Source organism: Chiloscyllium plagiosum, chromosome 19, assembly GCF_004010195.1.
Source record: "Chiloscyllium plagiosum isolate BGI_BamShark_2017 chromosome 19, ASM401019v2, whole genome shotgun sequence".
Lineage (NCBI taxonomy): Eukaryota > Metazoa > Chordata > Chondrichthyes > Orectolobiformes > Hemiscylliidae > Chiloscyllium > Chiloscyllium plagiosum.
The window spans coordinates 36529640-36543357 of NC_057728.1; the positions used below are offsets into that span (position 1 = coordinate 36529640).

The 13718-nt window shown below is 42.3% G+C and overlaps 1 protein-coding gene across 1 annotated transcript in view; it reads left to right on the forward strand.

Moving 5' to 3' along the window:
• The first annotated feature begins 2458 nt into the window (after positions 1 to 2458).
• Positions 2459 to 13718, forward strand: part of met (MET proto-oncogene, receptor tyrosine kinase) — a 124229-nt gene continuing 112969 nt past the window's right edge. Inside the window, exon 1 of the mRNA XM_043709570.1 lies at positions 2459 to 2865. The gene's annotated coding sequence lies outside the window, so the exon portion shown is untranslated. The remainder of the gene's footprint in view (positions 2866 to 13718) is intronic.

A 13718-nucleotide genomic window follows, 5' to 3' on the forward strand; every position in this document is an offset into this window, starting at 1 on the left:
TTAAGATATTTTTCTGAAGAATAGGTGAGAAATGGGAATGACTATTAAGTGGTCTTATCGCAGAATTTTACAAATACAAAAAAATCGAAAGGCATGTCAAGAAGATTAGACAGCAGCACAACCAGTTAGTCTGGGCATACTACTTTTCCACCAACAAAACCTGCAAATGTAAACACACCAACCTGAAGGTGATGAAGGGGAATTCATTTTCCATGTTACTGTACAACAGGGAAAATCCTACAATGTTATACAAAAGGAGATAGTTATGGCATTGTGGGTGGCGATGAAAATTATTTCTGCCTCAATTGTTTTGCCATCATCTCATTCCCAAATGTCATATAGCTCATTTTCTGTATCAGGCAGCTTGCCATTCTTAAAATGCACCAACCCAGTAACAGCCCAATTCACATGGTCAGTACTTCCATTATTATCGCACAGAGTAACAATTGTAGAATGGCACAGCTGCTAAATTCCACACAACTGCAAGGTTGCACCATGTGCCGGTGATCTTCTTAGCAGATTCTTACACTCACTCAATGTTAACTCTCTCAAAATGACCTTCTGCAACCTCCAGGCTATGTGAATTATATTGAATGTTCACAAATGCTAGCTTAATACATAATGCAATAAAATTCTGGACCCAGGTCGTTGCTAACAGAGGCTCTATCAAGTCTGCAATAGTAAAGGAGAACATATGTTAAGATGTTCTTTCCAAGAGATATCATGCTGAATGTAGCCTCAGTAAGGTCAGGCCCACAGACCTGATGATCAAATTGTGTATTGGGAACCTGATTTAGAATCATAGAATCACTACAGTGCACATAAAGGCTATTCGGCCCATTGAATCTGCACCAAATCTCCAAAGAGCACCCCCCAAACCTCAAATTTAGATTAGATTAGATTCCCTACAGTGTGAAACCAGGCCCTTCGGCCCAACAAGTCCACACCGACCCTCCGAAAAGTAACCCACCCAGATCCATTTCCCCTCTGACTAATGCACCTATGGGCAATTTAGCATAACCAATTCATCTAACCTGCATATCTTTGGACTGTGGGAGGAAACTGGAGCACCCAGAGGAAACCCACACAGGCACAGGGAGAACGTGCAAACTCCACACAGACAGTCACCCGAGGCTGCAGTTGAACCCAGGTCCCTGGTGCTGTGAGGCTGCAGTGCTAACCACTGAGCCACCATGTCACCCCAAATTTACTATGGCTAATCCACCTAGGCTGCACATCGCTGGATGTTACAGGTCAATTTAGCATGGCCAATCCACCTAACCTGTACAAGATGAACCAGCTAACTTTATACAGTCACACTTGGCTGGAATCAAACCCAAGTTCCTGCCACTACGAGTGTTAACCACCAAGCCACCAAGTGGACCATTGAATCTAATTGTGAAAGATTAGGTTGAATACAGCGTATCTGATCCTGAAATTGTAATATTGTAAGGCAATCTTGTAAATGGTGGATCTGATCTGACCTAGTGATAAAGTTTGTTTCACCCGACATTCGGATGCTCAGCCCATTGAGAGTCGGTCTGTGATCTGAGAGAGTCAGTCTGTGATCTGAAAGAATCCATCTGTGATCTGAGAGAGTGGATCTGTGGTCTGAGAGAGTCAGTCTGTGGTCTGAGTGAGTGAGTCTGTGGTCTGAGAGAGTCTGTCTGTGATCTGAGAGAGTCTGTGATCTGAGAGAGCCCATCTGGGATCTGAGAGAGTCGTCTGAGATCTGAGAGAGTTCATTTGGGATCTGAGAGAGTCGGTCTGGGATCTGAGAGAGTGGGTCTGTGGTCTGAGAGAGTCAGTCTGGGATCTGAAGAGTCCATCTGTGATCTGACAGTCAGTGCATGATCTGAGAGTTAGTGTGTGATCTGAGAGTTAGTGTGTGATCTGAGAGAGTCGGTCTGTGGTCTGATAGAGTCGGTCTGTGATCTGAGAGTCAGTATGTGATCTGGGAGTCAGTGTGTGATCTGGGAGTCAGTGTGTGATCTGAGAGTCAGTGTGTGATCTGGGAGTCAGTGTGTGATCTGGCATGGTTTTAAATCTTTCCCCTCTCATCTTAAACTACTGTCCAGAACTAGACGGCATAGGTTTAGGGTTAGAGGGGAAAGATTTAAAAGGAACCTAAGAAACAACTTTTTCACGCAGAGGGTGGGGTGTGTATGTGAAATGAGCCGCCAGAGGAAATAGTGGAGGTTGATACAATTATAACATTTAAAAGGCATGGATGGATATATGAAATGGAAGAGTTTAGAGGGATGTGGGTGAATTGCTGGCAAATAGGACTAGATTAATTTCGGATATCTGGTGGGCATGGACGAGTTGGAGGAAGGGTCTGTTTCCGTGCTGTACATCTCTACGACTCTCTGTCAGGGTGCAGAGCTGTACACCTTGTGCTATTCACACTCCTGGAGGCGGAGCGAAACCGCCCGGAGTTTATCAGCGGCTGCGTCAGGAGTAGCAGCAGGTTACTCACCCTGTGAAACCAGCTGCCTGACATTCTCAGTTTGCTTCCACAAAGGACTTTTTGATTTTGTTTTGTCATCCGTGCTGGAGAGCGGAGAGAGGCTGGTCACCTGTACAGCAGGGGCCGGCTCTGAACTGCTCGCCAGCCCTGGGGCACTGAGGATTCAACCCGAGTCAGCGAGTGAACCCCCCCGCGACTCAACACTGGTCACTGTGGAAAGGAACAGAGCGGACACGCTGCACCACTGAGCGCTTGTTGAAAGAGCAGGATTTACTGAGAGAAATCCGGTAAAGAGGAAGGGGAATGCGGACTCTGCACTGGAATGATTGCGTGAATGGTGGGCTCTGAGAAGGACAGCACAAGTTGATCTTGACTTCGATTCTGTGAACAGTCAGGTACGTCCGCCTTTAATTCAATGCCCATTTTGTAACCTCTTGCTTAGTACCGACTGATCTGTAATTTATAACAAACGGAATCCTTGCCAGCGTGTGTTTGTTTGATTTTAGGTGCACGGATACAAGCGAGTTTCCCTTCTTTTGTATTTTTTCTCTCTCTAAATTTAAAACGTCCTGCAGATGTTATTTTATTTGCACCAACTGTTACAACTGAAGAATCGGTTGTGGTGGAATGGGATCATGATCCAGAATGATTCATCTTCCTGTGTGTATTATGTGGAGAATAAAGAAAGTGTTAAAAAAAACTTTGTACCGTACAGATTTGAGGCAGGTCAAAAGGATTCCCAGATTAGCTTTATTTCCTTATTTATGCAGGATAGTTCCCCAGAAGACAGGAAAAAAACATTGTGTTTGATGTGTTTAGGATTAATGATTTTAATTAATCCTTAAATATTATACTAGTGCCGAGGAGTATTAGCAGCCATGTGTGAGGGGAAATGACATTCCCAGTGCATCTCACACGTAGCGCTCAGAGACAATTATCAGGACCACACTAATGCGGAGCACTCAGGGATTAATTATCAGTTTCACTGCGCGCACAAAAGCGTTTAAACAGTAAACCATACCTTCATGTGTATGGTTCATCTGATCGAATTTCAGCAGTAGCCTCGAAACCTTGGCTCTTGACAACTGTGCTTGAATTTCTGAGGTGAGTGAAGTATACCATATCAAGCAAAGCAGACCTCTACTTGTATGAATTTTGCCGTGGTTTAGTAGGCAGTGTTTTCCACCTCTGATTAACCAAAAACAAATCAGTCTTCAATGGGAAGATAACAGATCCCACGTCAATCTCTCTGACTGACTGGAGTGATGCTTTTAGAACAGTGTGGCCCTTTGCACAATGGCAGCACAAATCTGGTTGTTCAATATTCAGTTACTGACATTACTTAGTAATGGTAACCATATGCACAGCTAGGATCCACAAAGGCCTGGAGATTAGCCAGCCGTCCACACCAGAATGTGCTGGTTTGATGCCTGGACTTTACTGAATTAATTGTTCTCACCCAGATGGTATTGAGCCATCGAAACAAGCTGTTGGCTTGATGGGAGTAATACCACAGAGATAGAGGCTGCAGGATCCAATTATCGTTCTTGACTGTCTCAGCAAGTAGAGTTATGCATGCATATCCAAAGGCATATTCACATTTGGTAGTAGATGTCCCCATTACTCAACACACAGGAGTAGCAGCAGTAACTGAATAATGAATAACCAGATTTGTGCTGCCATTGTGAGCCAATGGAATTGCCCCACCATATAGATATAGTTGTTAAGTAGATATAGTTGCTAAGTAGATGGTTAGATTAATAGAAGGAATGAAGTTGTATCCTGTCAGATTGATAGTCAACCTGCAAAATCTTTCCACTATGTTTTATTTGGGAAAAATGTGTCAAGTTGTGGACAAGTAAAGTTGGCTTCTATGCTCCTGAATTCTTCTTTCTTGAATGCACATGAGGCAACTCTTTTTTTCACCTGCTTTTATATATAGCAGATCAGCTATTGTACAACATCTGTCACAAAGTCTATCTCGTATGGAAAGATTATTGGCTGGCTTCATGGCTCCTTACCAGGGCAACAAACTGAATACAAAGGGTGAGGAGACTATTGCATATGACTAGATAATGTCAATTCAGTATTTAGAGGCTGGAGTTCTGGACCTGGAACACATGCTCACCAGGACTTAGATGATGGGTCAGCAAGGAAGACACTCAGTTTCCATGTGGCATGAGAATTTTGCTGAGTGTCAATGCAGTCGTTAGAATGGAGAATCTTTGTTTCAGCTGTCTAGCACAATCTGGAATGCATTCCAGCTCAGAATCCTCCAACTCAGAGGTGGGAATGCTACTGTTGAACACAGGCCAAAGGAAAGATCTTGGTGCTTTGGCAGTTAAAGAAACAGCTCAACAGTGGGTGGAATGATTAAAATCGGAAATGTGCATATGGATATCAATCGAACATGTTTGGCAAAAGAACTGGGGCAACATGAGGAAACCTTTATTTTTTGCAACAATTATTTAGGATCTGGAATGCACTCCATCACAGTATGGTGATAGCAGATTCAATTTTTTCAAAAGAGAAATTATAATGACCTGAAGGGGTGGAGGAAGAATTCAGAACTGTGGAGAGAAATTAGTGGGTGGGACTTAGCTCTTAAAAAGGACCCAGAGTGGGCACAACAGGCTAAATGGCAGGATGTTGAAGCAGCTTTGGGAAATTTAAAATTGGTGCATTGTTTAATGTAGGCCGGGTAAAGGTCAGTGAGCTCATGGGCAAAAGGGTAATTGATCAGCTTAAGCAGTTGGAGTGTGGAAGATTGGAGGCTAGCCAAGAGTGTCTTTAGAATAGTCAAGTTTAGAGATAACAAAAAAATGATTAAAGTTTCAACAGCAGATGATTTGAGATAGGGGCAAAGTTAGGCAGTGCTTTGCAGGTGAAAATTGACATTTTTAATGACGGTACAGATGTATGGTAGGAAAGGCATTTTGGGACCAAGGTAATATCAATCCACTTTGTCTTCAGGCAAAGAGATGTATGGAGTTATCAGCAAAGGAATAGAGTTTATGAGCAAGGTCAAAGCAATGGCATTTAATTCCAAATACTTAATGGATGAAATTTCTCCTCATCCAGTGCCAGTGTCAGACAAGCAATCAGGTATTTATAAAGGAGGAGAGGTTATGGAGTGATATGGCTATGTATTGTCAATGTACGTATAGAAACATATCATCTTTGTGAAGTCACTGGCAGGTAGCATGCTGCGGACAGATAGAAGAGGTTCAAGAATAAATCCATAGGAAACACCAGATGTAATGTTGCAGAAGTGAGCAGAGAAGCAATTTTGAATTATTCTCTGGTTACAACAGGATATATACAAATGAAAGTGCAATCACGCACAACCGAATGATATTGAAGAGGCATTGGAGTAGAATTTAGTGATCAGCTATGTCAAAGACTGATAACAAGTTCAGCCATGCTTTCATTTGTGTCTGGTTTGTTGTGCAGTCCAACCTGGAATTTTGTGTGTGAAGAGGAGTCTGGCTGCAAACTTTAGCTCTGCAGTACTCAGTTAATCTGTATTGGAGTGTGTTTTACTTCCAAAATGGCTTTCATTGGCATATATGCACACATTGGATGCTATCTGTACCTATCACTATTTTGCTAAGGGCATTGGCTCACATACAGGGGATGTCCTGTGGGCAGAGTTGGTGGATCATATTGCCATGTCATTGCTGCAGTTTGGAAGCTGGACACTCCAGCCTGTTGTTCCTCCTTAACCGTTCACAGCTGAGCATGTGTTCAGCAATGGAAAGAAGCTACACCATGATTTAGAATGATCTTTAAATAAACTTGCAGCTAATGGCTCTCATATTCATTGCAGAAGAACTTGACGCTTTAGAGAGTTGGTCAAGGTTGCTGCAGGCTACAGGGAGTGGTGTGCCATGCGCTGTCGGACTTTGCCTCACTTCAAAGATTCTGCATAAGCCAAGCTTTTCCAGACTTGGGTGTAGTAATTTGCAACCCTCAGGCTATGGCATGCAGATGCTGAAGATCTGAAACAAAAACAGAAATTTCTGGAGAAATTCAGCTGGTCAGGCAGGTTCTGAGAGAAAGTAGAGTTCACATTTCAAATCTGGTGACCCTTCTTCAAAACATGACTCAGACAACAAGCCATGCTATGATAGAGCAACCACCAGGGTGGTTAAACACTTACCATGCTGGATCACTCTGAAGGTGTCCCCGCACTTCACAACAAAAGATATGTCAAGAGTCAAGGTGACTTTTGCATTGTCATGAGTGCACAACACAATTGCCACATAATGACCAGGTGAGAAGGGAGAAGAGAAGAATGAAAGTTAGAAACAACCAACACAACCACCTTCTGGCCATGATCAACTCGCCTACCTGCAAAACTATTAAATACAACCCCACTTCCCTGTTCATCTCTAGTCTCACACCTGACCTTAAGACAAAACACCGAAAGAATTGCGAATGCTGGAAAGCTGAAACAAAAACAGAAATTGCTGGAAAATCTCAGCATGGCTGGCAGCATCCGTGGAAAGAAATCAGAAGTAATGTTTCAGGTCCAGTGACCCTTCTTCAGAACTTTGAGATTTTCCAGCAATTTCTGTTTTTGTTCCACACCTGACCTTTCCTGGTACTAAGTGTCATAGCAAGCATTTGACCACAATCCAAACAAATAAGCTACAACAAAATAGACATTTGGAACCAAACTTATTAATCAAAATGTGCTAAACTGCATATACACCAGTTATTTACCCTTCCTATTTGTTTTCCATTGTGCTTTTGCTTCATCTTTGTCTTGATCCCCACCTGTAATTATGGCATGGTGGATCAGTGGTTAGGCAAAAGTGAGGACTGCAGATGCTGGAGATTAGAGTCGAGAGTGTGGTGCTGGAAAAGCACAGCAGGTCAGGTAGCATCCGAGGAGCAGGAGAATCGACGTTTTGGGCATAAGCCTGATGAAGGGCTTTTGCCCAAAACGTTGATTCTCCTGCTCCTCGGATGTTGCCTGACCTGCTGTGCTTTTCCAGCACCACACTCTCGGATCAGTGATTCATACTGCTCCCTCACAGCACCATAGACCCGGATTCAATTCCACTGTCAGGTGAGTCTGTGTGAAGTTTGCACTTTCTCCCCATGTCTATGCCAAGTTTCCTCTATATGCTTAGTTTGCTTCCATGGTCTGAAGGTATGCAAGTTAGGTGGATTGGCCATGGTAAATTGCCCATAATATGTGTGGATGCACAGGCTAGGTGGGTTAGCCATGGGAAATGTAGGGTTACAGGGGTGGGATGGGTTTGGATAAGATGGAGGGTTGGTGTAGATGTAGACTCGATGGGCTGATGGCCTGCTTCCATACAGCAGGGATTATTTGATAAAACCACTTTAAAAAAAGATTTAGCCCTTCAAACCTTCCTCATATCCACTTTCCTGCATTTTCCCCATAGCTTTTAATTCCCCAACTGATTAAGAATCTATCTATCTCAGCCTTTAATATACACAGGCACCATGCCCCCCTACAGCTTTCTGTCACAGGGAATTCCAGACACTCTGAACCCTCTGTGAGAATCAATTCCTCCACATACCAGTCTTCAACTGGAGTCCCTTTATTCTGACGCTATCCTGTTCCATGATGGGAAACATCCTCTCAGCATTTACTCTGTCAAATCCCTTGAGAATCCTGGATGTTTCAATGAGATCACCTCTCATTCTTCTAAACTCCAGTGAGTTGAGAGTCAACCTATTTAGCTTTTGCTCGTAAGACTGTCCCTGCATACCAGGGATCATCTAAGTGAACCTTTTCTGAACCGTGTGCAATGAAATGATGTTTTTCCTTAAATAAGGGGACCAAAACTGCTCACAGTACTCCAGATGTGTGCTCACCAGCAACTTGTACAGTTGCAGTCAGACTTCCCTGTTCTTATTCATCAACCCCATTGAAATAAGGGCCAACATTCTATTAGCCTTCCTGACTACCTACTGAACCTGTGATTTGGAGATGCAAGTGTTGGACTGGGGTGGACAAAGTTAAAAATCACACAATGTAAGGTTACAGTCAAATAGGTTTATTTGGAAGGACTAGCTTTTGGAAGTACTGGCTTCATCAGGTAGCAGGAGCAGCACTCCAAAAGCTATTACTTCCAAATAAACCTATTGGACTGTAACCTGGTGTTGTGTGATTTTTAACTTACTGCATCTGTGTTGTAGCTTTCTGCGTTTCATTTATAAGTGCCCCCAAGTCTGATTTTGTGGCAGCTTTCTGCAGTTTTCTCCATTTTAAATAATATTCTCTTCTTTTGTTCTCCCTTCCAAAATGAACAACTTTGCATTTTCCCACATTATACTTCATTTACCTTTTTTTTAAATCCGCTTACTTAACAAACCAATATTCACTAGCTACAGCGTAGCTGGGGAAAGGCTACTGACTTCAGTGTGAGAGAGGTGGCAGATGGTCTTATTTCATTCACCCACAATAGTCTTATGAAATGATCTCAAACAATGCTGCTGTGCTGTTCCAGCAATAAAGTTTCAGCTTTGATCTCCAGCGTCTGGAGACCTCACTTTCTCCTCTTATGAAATGATCTCAAACAATGCTAGGCTTTAAGGGCCAAGTTCCAGGGGACACCACCTTGGAGTGAACATAAATGCTGCCTGGCTGACTGACAATAGCAAGGAAATTGGTGGAGTGACGTGAGTGTTGGGATGAATATCATCAATCTAAGAGAAAAGCATCAGGTTTGTATCCCCATGGGATCACTGCTGTTCCCCTGGGGTAATGTCTCAGTAATCCTGGTAACATTTGGAGTTTGTTTGGAGAGCCTCATGTCCCTGTGAATAGATAACATCTCTTTTCTGTCTGTTACATAGAATCATAGAGTGTACAGCACGGAAACAGACCTTTTGGTCCAACTTGGCCGCACTGACCAGATATCCAAAATTAATCTAGTCCCATTTGCCAGCATTTGGCCTGTTATTCATCGAAACCCATCCTATAGATGTACCCCATCCAGATGCCTTTTACATGTTGCAATTGTACCAGCCTCCACCACTTCCTCGAGCAGCGTACTCCATAGCCACATCACCCTCTGTGTGAAAATGTTGCCCCTCAGGTCCCTTTTAAAATCTTTCCTGTCTCACCTTAATCCTACATCCACTAATTTTGGACTCGCCCAACCCAGGGAAAAGACTTTGGCTATTCACCCTATCCATGCCCTGCGTGCTTTTATAAACCTCTGTAAGGTCAACTTTCAGGCTCTGACACTCCGGCGAAAATAGTCTCAGCCTACTCAGCCTTTCCCTATAGTCAAACCCTTCAACTCTGGCAATGTTCTTGTGAATCTTTTCTGAATCCTTTCCCGTTTAACGGCATCTTTTTTATAGCAGGGAGACCAAAATTTATAAAACAATTATGCATATATTCAAACTATATGTCAAGAATAAGATTTAATTACCAAGTAAAAGTAGTTTGTACTTAATGGGAAAATTGAAGAATATCTTCCTTTGTTTCAAGTAAACAGTATTGAAATTACTTATTTAAAATTTATTTTAGCAGTCACTTTCAGAAATGCACCATGCTTTTACAAACTTATTTCTGATAAATATAATTAATTTCAATTCAATATAAAATGCAATAAGATTCTCTACCATCTTTTTGACATGACTTTGCATTATTTATATCATAGCTCAAAGACAAATTGGACATAATATTGAATGGCATCTGATTTATACTTAATACAAATGTGTAATGATGTTTTATATGTATGTGTGTCCCAGTTATTTATGACTGCATATAACCTGCACTTTTAACAAAGGAAATTATCTCAAGCTGATTCACCGGAACATAGTTAATCAAAAATTGACACTGACGTGAAGGGTTAGTGACTAAAAATTTGATCGAAAGGTTAGGTTTTAAGGAAGATCCTGAAAGATTGAGGAAGAGAAAGTGTTTAAGGCAGCAATTACAGGGTTCAGGGCCTAAATGGTGTCAGGCACACATGGCCGCCAATGGTGCTATGAAGGAAATAGACATGCGCAAGACATCAAAGTTGGAAGAACTCTGTTGAAGTGTTGAAGGGCTTGGGAGACTACAAAGACTGGGAGAGATAAAGATCCATGGAAGGATGAGAATTTTAAAGTTGAGTTATTATTTAACCAGGAGCCAAAGTAAATCAGTGAATGAACAAGTGGTGCATGAGAAGATTTGAATGAGTTGAAGTTGATGGAAGGTGAATTGTGAGGTCAGGCAGGAAAATGTTGACATCATTCATTCTGGAGTAACTGAAGAGTTGGTGTTAACAACAGCAAAAACTACAACTTTCATTTGAATAACATTTGTAACATGGTTCAAAAATCCTAAGGAGCTTTACAATATTCTTATATAGAAATTGACACTTAGCTATAAAAGGATACAGTATAACAGATCTAAAGTTTGTTGAAGAGGTAGGTTTTAACAATAATTTTAAAGGAAGGTAGACATCTTGCTACATTAAAAATGCTGCATTAAATGTAAGTTGTTCTTGTGCATCTTGCCAGGAAATTCGTGGTGTGATTGATAAAGGCAACAAGTGATGACATCTAGTTCACAGATAGTGTAAATATGGATTTTGTCAGAAATCCAGTAAGTGATCTGTTGTCATGGTTTTAGATCTGTTTGTTTCAGATGAAGTGTGTTTATGTTTCCCGTTTTGTTTCTGAAGTTTATAATATATTATTGTGACCTACTTGAGAGAGTGTACTGATGCTCAAGCCGCAATACTCCCATGACCACCACAAAGGTTACTCATATAATTATAGCAAGCAATGTCCCTGATTTGCTTGTCCATTTGAATCAAGTTAGTATAAACACCCTGACCAGGTTCCGTACTTAACAAGAACAACTGTTAATTACAATTTACTTATTTGTAATAACAAGTAACAAGCTATGGATAATCAACATATGATGCTACAATTGAAAAGTCAAATCCATTTTTAAACCCTGGAACACATACATATAGACAGACACTGATAAACGAAAATGAATTTGGTTTTATAGACAGCAGGTAATAAAACTGGGAACCACAGTTTAGAAGCACCAGACCATAGTTCACTGAGGTGATCTTTTTGGCTTGCCAGGACTTTCTGTTCTTCAGTCTCTTTTCCAGGTACCTTCACTTTTGCACATAAGGCACAGGGTGATTGGTACGCTAACTTCAAAATCTCTTAGTTACTGGTTCAGAGCAACAGTTGACAGTAACATGTGGGAGAATATAACTAGCTTCAGATATTTTTACTGTAGAGTGGCAGACACACAACGTGCCATTTCAGAGGTCCAAATGGGCGGCACGGTGGAGCAGTGGTTAGCACTGCTGCCTCACAGCGCCTGAGACCCGCGTTCAATTCCCGCCTCAGGCGATTGACTGGAGTTTGCACGTTCTCCCCGTGTCTGCGTGGGTTTCCTCCGGGTGTTCCGGTTTCCTCCCACAGTACAAAGATGTGCAGGTCAGGTGAATTGGCCATGCTAAATTGCCCGTAGTGTTAAGTAAGGGGTACACGTAGGGTATGGGTGGGTTGCGCTTCGGCGGGTCGGTATGGACTTGTTGGGCCGAAGGGCCTGTTTCCACACTGTAATGTAAACTTGTGGGCGGCATGGTAGCACAGTGGTTAGCACTGCTGCTTCACAGCGCCAGAGACCCGAGTTCAATTCCCACCTCAGGCGACTCTCTGTGTGGAGTTTGCACATTCTCCCCGTGTCTGCGTGGGTTTCCTCCGGGTGCTCCGGTTTCCTCCCACAATCCAAAAATGTGCAGGTTAGGTGAATTGGCCATGCTAAATTGCCCGTAGTGTTAGGTGAAGGGGTAAATGTAGGAGAATGGGTCTGGGTGGGTTACGCTTCGGTGGGTCGGTGTGACTTGTTGGGCCGAAGGGCCTGTTTCCACACTGTAAGTAATCTAATCTAAAAAAAAATCTAATCAAATGCTTCACCCTATATTGTTCACACCTACAAGCTGTTTAACTACTCAGAAATCAGTGATAGAGTTGTTGTCAGGCTGATCTCTGATATCAATAACTGGTTGGTGCAATTGTGACCAATCAGCTGCTTGTTGCCAACTAAATTGGAGCCTGCATGCACCCTTTGGTAGTTGGCCATCAACAAGTAGCTTTTCCCACTGCTTAAACAAAGCAGTATAAACAACATACAATGAAAGGTCCAGCCATTCTTCCTATAATCCTGGATTTTAAAACAGTCTTCAGTTTTAGTCCACAATCAAAATATAGAAAATAAAATTACAATATTCCAATGAATCCTGGGAGAGTTAAGTCAGCATAGATTTATGAAGGGGAAATCATGCTTGATAAATTTGTCAGAATTCTATGAAGATGTGACTAGTAGAGTTGACAAGGGAGTTTCGGTCAGTGTGGTATATTTGGACTTCCAGAAAGCATTTGACAGAGTCCCGCATAAGAGATTATTGTCCAAGATTAAAGCACACGGGACTGGGCAAAGTGTATTGAGATGGATAGAAAACTGATTGGCAGAGAGGAAACAAAGCATAGGACTTAATGGATCCTTTTCACATTGGCAGGTAGTAACTAGTGGGGTGCCACAAGGATCGGTGCTAGGACCCCAGCTATTCAAAATATATATATTAATGATTTGGATGAGACAACAAAATGTAACATTTTAAAGTTTGCAGATGATACAAGTTTGGGTGGGAGGGTGAACTGTGACGAGGATGCAAAGGTCCTTCAGCATGATCTGGACAGGTTGGGTGAGTGGATAAATCAATGGCAGTTGCAGTGTAATTTGGATACATGTGAGGTTATTCACCTTGGAAGCAAAATCAAGAAGGCCGATTACTACCTGAATGGCTGTAAAATGGGAGAGGGGCGTGTGCAGCAGGACTTATGTACCAGTCGCTGAAGGTAAGCATGCAAGTGCAGCAGCCAGTAAAGAAGGCAAATGGTATGTTGGCCTTCATTGCGAGAAGTTTTGAGTAGAGGAGCAGGGATGTGTTGTTGTAGTTATACAGGACCTTGGTGAGGCCACACCTGGAATATTGTGTGCAGTTTTCATCTCCTATTCTGAGGAAGGATGCTATTGCTCTCTCGAGAATGCAACGAAGGTTTACCAGGCTCACTCCAGGAATGACAGGTCTGACGTATGAGAAGAGATTGACCAGGTGAGGATTATGTTTGCTGGAGTTCAGATGGGTGAGGAGGGAATCTCATAAATACTTATAAAATTCTAACAGGACTAGACAGGAGAGATGCATGGAGGATGCATCCAGAACCAAGG